Raw genomic sequence first — 8,834 nt, forward strand, 5'->3', positions numbered from 1 at the left:
ATGAGGGGCGAGGACCGAGGGGCCCGCGGAGCGGCGGGGTGAAGGTGGGCTGCCGGGGGAGGGGCGAGCCGGGGGAGGGTCAGGAGGAGTGAAGAAAGGGCTGGGGCCAGGACGGGTAGAAGGCGAACGCGGAGGCTCCTCGGGAGAGAGGAGCGTGAGAGAATGGAGTTGAGAGGAAGGAAGGGGTCTTCGGGAGGCAGATGCGCCCTCCGTGGAAGTGTACCGAGCGGTCCACGTACCCGGCCTGCGCTGGATTACCCCTTCCCCGGGCACCTTGGCAACCGGCCTGGCCCTCGCCGGAGGGGCCCAGCGGCCCCGCACGCGTCCTGGACCAGTCAGGATGCAGGCTCCTGTTTGAGCCTATGGGTGTTTCCTGGGCATAGAATTCTAACCCTCCACCCCCAGCACTCCCCAGCAGCCCCACACTGGTATGGGAGAGAATGAAGTTCTTTGTCTCTAAGGGATCCAGGCCAGAAACGGAGGGGACCTCTGGTTCCCCGAGGGAGGAAAATCCATGATGTCTGCTGTCTAGGGAGTTGTTGCCACCACCTCCCTGGAATGAAGTATTGCCAACTACCGACAGTTCTTTCCCAACGGCCATCTCCCCAGCCTTCTTAAGTCACTTCTAGCATCTTCTGGGGGTTCATGAAGGATTGAGGCAAAGGAGGTCTCGGAAGGGACCTTTACCTTTACCGGGAATAGGAATACTTTAGGGTATTCTCCTATGCTGAGCACTTTGTCCTCTCTCTTCAGTGTTCATTTTGTGTGTCTGTCTGTCTGTCTTAACTTAAAGGCAACTTTAGCCAACAAGTCCTCACAGAATTTCTCCTGGAAAAACTTTTAAGTAGTTTTAATTGATTGTTTTGTGTTGAGGTGGGATTTTTTTTTTTTTCCAGTCTATATGAAGATGGAGATGACTTAACATTTTTGGTCTAATGTGAAAACCTCCCCAAAACACAGAGCACTGGAAATTTTAAATAAATGGGTGCGAATATGCTAAGCCAAGGGAGCCCCAGCCCTCTTCTACCAGACTGTGTGGCCTCAGATCTGCAAGGGGAGTACTGGAGTTAGGGATACCAGTGAAGGAGGTGTGTGGCAGGAGGCATGTAGAATAGTGGTGATCTTTTTCAGTGTCGAGACTTTCAATACCATCTCTACACCGGCAACTCCTAAATTTATATCTTCTTCTGGGATCATCCTCTCACTCCAAAATCATATATTCAGCTGCCTAGGAGACATATCCACTTGGATGTGTAACAGGTATTTCAAATGTACATCTAAAATCACACTCCTGAATTTCCCTCACCCAAATCCTGCTTCTTCTACAGCCTTCCTCTCTTTCTCTCTCACTCCACATCCAATCAGTCTTCAATCCCATTGCCCTTCAATATATATATATCCAGAATCACACACCTTTGCAGCATCTCCACAACTTGCACCTTGAGTCATAATCTGTGCCATAATCGTATTTCACTTATTGCAGTAACCTTGTAATTAGTCCCTCAGTTTCAAGCTTTGCCTTCCCCCACTTAAGTCTGTTCTCAACACAGCAGCCATCGTGATTCTGATAAGATATGAGGCAGAGCATGTTCTTTCTCTGCTCAGAACCCTCTCATGACTTACCTACCATCTTACTTGAAGTAAAAACAAAATCATCATTGTGGCTTGCAGGATCTGGTCCCCGGGACTGCTCTCTGACTTTGGCTCCTACTACTCTCCCCCTTACTCACCCCCCTCCTGCCACACTTGCCTCTTTGCTGTCCTTCAAACACACCCAACATGTGTCTGCTCAGGTCCTTTCACTTGCTGTTCCCTCCACCTGGGTCACTCTTTCTTCAGATAGTCACATACCTTCCTCTCTCATCTCCTTCAGCTCTTTGCTAAATATCATCTTTTCATCATGCCTTCCTCTCTGGCTACCCTGTGTAAACACACAACCTCTTCCAAATACCCTCCCTTGCCTTTCCTGCTTTATATTTTTCATATACTTATTACCATCTAAGATGTAATTGACCTTGTTTATTGTCCTCTCACACTAGAATGTGAGCTTTGTGTTTTGTTCACTGCTGTATCCTTAGCCCCTAGAACCATACCTGGCACAAAGTAGGCAGTTAATAAATATTCATTGAATGAGTAAATGAGCTGTTTATATTATATTAAGAGAAAGCATGTACCCTTGACCTTTAGCTTGGTTGAGAGTGACAGTCTTGTAACATTAATAGAGTGTAAAAATTAGTGAAACCTAGGGAAGAATAAAGTTGTCTAGAAGCACAGAGAAGATAGAACATATTATCTGGAGGGAATTGAGGAAGTGACAACTGAAGTGGGTCTTAAAGTTTGAGGCCATAGGAGGACATTTCAGACAGAGGTGAGAACATTGCCTAGGCATGGGATAAAAGGATGTGTTGGAGTAAATAGGAGAAGTTGGCTGGACTTTAGCTTGGATACTGGGGAGTACAGGGGGTAAAGCAAGCAAGGTGTGTTAAGACCAGATTGTTAAGGTCTGAAGGCCCAGTTAAGAAATGGATACAGGGCTTCCCTGGTGGCGCAGTGGTTGAGAGCCCCCCTGCCGATGCAGGGGACACGGGTTCGTGCCCCAGTCCGGGAAGATCCCACATGCCGCAGAGCAGCTGGGCCCATGAGCCATGGCCACTGAGCCTGCGCATCCGGAGCCTGTGCTCCGCAACGGGAAAGACCACAACAGTGAGAGGCCCGCGTACCGCAAAAAAAAAAAAAAAGAAATGGATACAGCCGACCCTCCATATGCACAGGTTCCACATCTGCAGATGCAACCAACTGCAAATTGAAAATATTTAGGAAGGGACTTCCCTGGTGGCGCGGCGGTTAAGAATCTGCCCGCCAATGCAGGGGACACAGGTTCGAGCCCTGGTCTGGGAAGATCCCACACGCCGGGGAGCAACTAAGCCCACGAGCCACAACTACTGAGCCCGTGTGCCACAACTACTGAAGCCCGTGCGCCTAGAGCCCATGCTCTGCCACAAGAGAAGCCACCGCAATGAGACTGCACACTGCAACAAAGAGTAGCCCCTGCTTGCTGCAACTAGAGAAAGCCTGCACGCAGCAACGAAAACCCAACGCAGCCAAAAATAAATAAGTAAATAAATTTAATTTAAAAAGCTGACCGTTAAAAAAAAAAGAAAATATTCAGGAAAAAAAATTCCAGAAAGTTCCAAGAAGGAAAACTTGAATTTGCCGCAAGCCCGACAATGATTTACATAGCATTTACATTGTGTTAGTTACTGTAAGTAACCTAGAGATGATTTAGAGGATGTGCATCAGCTATATGCAAATATACGCCATTTTATATAAGGGACTTGAGCATTCGAGGATTTTGGTATCCTGAGCAGGGTCTTGGAACCAATCTCCCTCGGATACTGAGGGACAACTAATTTATCAGCCAAGGTGAAACATCGAAGGATTTCCACCAAAGTGTGGAATGATCAGATTTGTGTTTGAAAGCTAACTTCAATATACCTTTGCACGGAAGGCAGGAGGCCAGCTTGCAGGCTGTTAGTCCAGGTGAGAGATGATGAATCGTTAATCTCAGGCTTGAGAGTATAGTTATCACATGATTAGTAATTTGCAGAATTTCTTGATCGATAGAAAGTGTGAGGAGGGGGTGAGGGAGAAGGAGGACTTTGTGGTCAAGATTTCTAAGGTCAGGCAGATGGCAATTCCATGAACAAATTGCATATGTTTTCTTCCTCACTAGACAAAGTGTGGTCCTGGACTGGCATCATCAGCATCAGCTGATGGAACTTGTTAGAAATGCAAATTCTCAGGCCCCACTCTAGACCTAATGAATCAGAAACTCTGCAGTGGGACTCAAGCAGTCTTGTGTTTTAACAAGCCCTCCAGGTGATTCTGATGCACCTCAAATTTGAAAAACACTGCTTTGGAGTCTATACCAGGACCTATTCTTCAAGAGCCACATAGTAAGTATTTCAGGCTTTGACAGCTGTGGAGTCTCTTGCACTATTCAACTCTGCCACCGTAGCACAAAAGACAATGTGTAAATGAATGAGTGGTGGCTGATGATGAGTGGTTAATCTAAGGTACCAGTGGTACGGGGATTTAGAGGGAATGACAGGTGGCAGACTCATTGTTTGAAAGCAAAGGCTCTGGGGTGAGGCTGCAACCAGGGATTACATTCCCACCATTTTATAAAATTTTATTTAGGAACACTGAAGTTTAAATTTCATATGTTTTCATGTTTCATGAAATATTATTTTAGATTTTCAACTATTTAAAAATACTTAGTGGGACTTCCCTGGCGGTCCAGTGGTTAAGACTCCATGCTTCCAATGCAGAGGGAGAAGGATTCAATCCCTGGTCAGGGAACTAAGATCCCTCATGCCTCTGGGTGTGGCCAAAAATAAATAACAACACACACACACACACACACACACACACACAAACTTAGCTTAATTATTAGAGAAATGCAAATCAAACTACAATGAGGTACCACCTCACACCAGTCAGAATGGCCATCATTTAAAAGTCTACAAATAAATGCACTCATGTAAATTTATGCAGGGTGGCTGAATACTGTCATTTACTCAGAGATCACATACTTCCTATTTTGTGTATGTTAAAATGTACTTTCGTGAAATGATAGTGATAGTACACAGCAATCGGTGGTGGGTAGTTTTTTAATGTCCTTACTTGGCAAAATAAAAAGCTTACATCAGTCCCCCACAATTTTTTTTCCTGAAAACTTTACAGCTCTGAAATCCAAAGTCTAGGATTTCACTGCTCCAGACTAAGTAAACATGCTTTTCTCTCCCAAAGCGAAAAGGCTGGAATTTTGGATTTGAGGTCTGATCTTGATCTCAATTCACAGGATGAGGTGGATAGACCACCAGGAAACTGAAACCTGGGAAGAGAAGCTCTCTAAAAAGGGAAGAGAATTCTTGCTGCCAAACCATTAGGTTCTAAACTGTGATAATCCCTGAACTAGGACATATATAAGGACGTGAGATATCAAAGAGTAAAGGACAAGAGGGAGAAAGTGGACCTACTGGCTGAGGAGCCTTAGGAAAACCATAGGACCCATAAATCAAGTCCCTAAACAAATCTCTGTTTCATCCCTAATGGGATAATGACCATTCCCATTTGCCCTCTGGCTAAGTGTATGGCTGGAGCAACACTTTCACCATTCCTCTAAGACTTTTTGGAATGACAGAATTCCGTTTCTATGACCTACATTCTTTGAAGGGAATGCCTATAGTGTGGAAAGAGCATGTAGCAAGCCCTTTTAACAGTCTGGGTCTTGGTTTCCCCAGACCAAAAAGAAAATTGAAATAGATCATCTTTAAGACCGTATGAAGCTGTGTTTTCCTACTAAGAGTGGGGCCGAACTAGGTATAGTAAAAAGAGACTTGTTTTGGCTTCTTCCCGGAGACAGAGTACTCATCTTGGCGGCTTCCTGAGGCTCTTGGAAAGGTAAATGAAGACGGGTTGCGTGGCTGGCATTAACCCAGCTCCACATGGCACTGAAATGAGACCACGGGTGGAGAGGCCACCTTTCCCTTTTTTGGGAGGATGGGGGATGGGGAACCAGCATGGAGCCACAAAGGTTTCCGGCTCTGAAGCCCTGCCCCGGCTCAGAGCTTTCTGGCAAAAACCCTGCCCTGCGTTCCAGGCCTCCGCGAGCAGGATGCTCGTTTGCCGCTCCCCTTCTCCCCTCCGCGGGGGCCTCTCCGCAGGACACACCCTCCCTGCTGCCTTTCTTTTTTTTTTTTTTTTTTAATAAAATTACAACTCAAATTCGGCTATTTTTCTCGTTTTGCCAGCCCCGCCAAAACTTTCAGCGAGTTCCGCCCACTCCACGTGGACCTCCCTTCCCTGGCCCAGCAAGCTCTGCGAGGACCCCACCCCCAACACGTGACCAATTGTTATATTTCCTTCTTGGGGTCCTTTTTCGCTGGCACCAACTAACGACTGAACAAAAGTGCCCCCTTCAGGGTGAATGTGGAGCAGCAGCCTGGGGAGAAGAGGAAAGTTGACTGAGGACTGGAGTACAATAGGGGAACGTGACTGCCTCTGCTTAAAATGATTTCAAAACCATAACTCCCTGGTTAATAACTTTAAGGATCATACAATTAAAAGATGAGGCAGCTTTTCCGGTAAGCGGCCTGAAGTGACCTCTAAAAATGGTTCGCTATTCACTTGACCCAGAAAACTCCACAAAATCATGCAAGTCAAGAGGTTCAAATCTTCGTGTTCGCTTTAAGAACACTCGTGAAACTGCCCAGGCCATTAAGGGTATGCATATCCGAAAAGCCACCAAGTATCTGAAGGATGTCACTTTAAAGAAGCAATGTGTGCCATTCCGTCGTTACAATGTTGGAGTTGGTAGGTGTGACCAGGCCAAACAGTGGGGCTGGACGCAGGGTCTGTAGCCCAAAAAGAGTGCTGAATTTTTACTGCACGTAACTCAAAAATGCAGAGAGTAATGCTGAACTTAAGGGCTTAGATGTAGATTCCCTGGTCATTGAGCATATCCAGGCGAACAAAGCCCCCAAGACGCGGCGCAGGACTTACAGAGCTCATGGTCGGATCGACCCATACATGAGCTCTCCCTGCCACATTGAGATGATCCTTACTGGAAAAGAACAGATTGCTCCTAAACCGGACGAGGAGGTTGCCCAGAAGAAACTGAAGAAACAAAAACTTATGGCCCGGGAATAAATGCTGCAAAAATTAAATGCAAATAAAAGTAAAAGAGTGTTGGTTGTCTTAATTAGTAAATCTATTTCAAGGGTCATCACCAAATGGATCAAATGAGTTTTCATAAACATGCTGTTTTGCAGAAAAAAAAAAAAGACAAATGAGTTTTCATAAACATGCTGTTTTGCAGAAAAAAAAAAAAGATGAGGCAAATTCAAGAGGAAGGATATCATTTTAAAAAACTGCTTTGGGGGCTTCCCTGGTGGCTCAGTGGTTAAGAATCTGCCTGCCAATGCAGGGGACACGGGTTTGAGCCCTGGTCCAGGAAGATCCCACATGCCGCAGAGCAACTAAGCCCATGCGCCACAACCACTGAGCCTGCGTGAGCCTGCGTGCCACAACTACTGAAGCCCGTGTGCCTAGAGCCCGTGCTCTGCAAAAAGAGAAGCCACCGCGGTGAGAAGCCCGCGCACTGCAACAAAGAGTAGCCCCCGCTCACCCCAACTAGAGAAAGCCCCCGCGCAGCAACGAAGACCCAACACACCCAAAAATAAATAAATTAATTAATTAGAAAAAAAAAGAAAACTGCTTTGGAGGTGGAGTTGGGTAGAGTTTTAATCCCTAGCTGCAAAGTTGGTTACCTCTACTCCATTTCCCCTAGACTTCTTCATGATGCTGGCAGAGCTCTCTGAGATCCCCAAATACCACCCGAGTTCTTCAGTTACGGGCGGGATGATGGGAACGTGGCCTCTCCTAGGGTGAGCGTTCTGCTTCTTGCCTCCTCCGTCACCTCCTCTTCCCCAACGACACTGGAAACAGTTCTTCCTCTCTGGGCTCAGTTTCCTCAAGCTGCAAATTACTTCCAGAATGGAGAATACTCCTCTCTCAACGTTGGGAACATTTGTCCTGGATGGGAAGAGCCCTGGAAGATCATGATGAAGGAAGGGGGAGAGGGCAGGACAGCAAAAATTAGTCCAGCGGGAAGGCTTGATGCAGAGCAAGGGGACTAAAGAGGAAAAGCTAGAAAATAGGTTAAGTGAAGCTAAACAGAGGAACTGTTTTCGTTGGGACAAATTCTGACCGGGTCTTTGTCCATTTTCCGCCCCACTCCCTTTCCCCACATGAGATGTGGTGTTGAGAGATGCGGTAGGAAATTGGGGTGACGGAAGTTATGTGGTTGGAGGCTGACTAGGAGAAAGGGTTGTACATCAGGTAGTGATCAGAGAAGGAAGGGTAGGGAAGGGTAAATTTAAAATCAGAATAGTTGGGTGCCATTTGTCCCTCCAAAGTCACAGAGGTCATGAATAGTAGATAGCCCAAGAACTACAAATCTTGGGGCACAAACAAGGGGACTTCCATTGTAGCCAAGAAGCACACCACCCAGGGGCATGTTAAAGAGAGATGTGTCAAAGGGAATGGGAGGAGTCCTAAGGCACCTATTTTCAAGGGAAACAGCTCCAAAGCAATCAAGCTAGAACGTTAAGGACTAGGGACACTTGCTCTCCTATAACTCAGCATCTGTCAGCGCTCTCATTACCAGGTGCTATTTCCAGAGTCCTGGGTCTAGTGGAGGAAAAGGGAGGGGCCCTGGTGGAGAGACAGAGGGAGACCCGATGGGCTCCTCCCCCAGCCCAGCTGCAGTTCTAGATTCTCGCCACTCGGGGGCTCCCGAGCTCAACCACAGTCCCAGAGTTAGGGACGGGGACGGGGATGGGGACGGGGAAGGGGGAGGGGGCGGGGAGAGAGAGAGAGCCTTCAGAGGACAGTTTGGGACGTCAGTGGTGACCCTGAGCAGAGAGGTGACTTAGGGGACATTTGCTCTGAAGCTGCAGACCCTTCGCATGGCCATTGGGAAGACATCCAGCCTCAGCCCTTCTCTCGTGGGACTGGGACTAGTTCCCCACCTCTTACCCTCCGAGGTCATTTCCTCCCCTGCGCGTTTCCTTCCCCTCCCCCATCCTTGTGGTAGGAACACCACCACCATCCCCCACAGCTTGTCAGAGTCCTGAGGAATGCTCTCACCCTGGCTGGGTGCCAAGCTCTGGACTTCCTGGGCTTTGGGGTGGGGCTTGGCCAAGGGGAAGCCCTTTGGACAGGAGAGCCACCCAATCCTGCATAGCCTGCTTTCGCGCGCTCTCTCC

Source organism: Neophocaena asiaeorientalis, unplaced genomic scaffold (assembly GCF_003031525.2).
Source record: "Neophocaena asiaeorientalis asiaeorientalis breed wild unplaced genomic scaffold, Neophocaena_asiaeorientalis_V1.1 scaffold1, whole genome shotgun sequence".
In the NCBI taxonomy this organism is placed as follows: domain Eukaryota; kingdom Metazoa; phylum Chordata; class Mammalia; order Artiodactyla; family Phocoenidae; genus Neophocaena; species Neophocaena asiaeorientalis.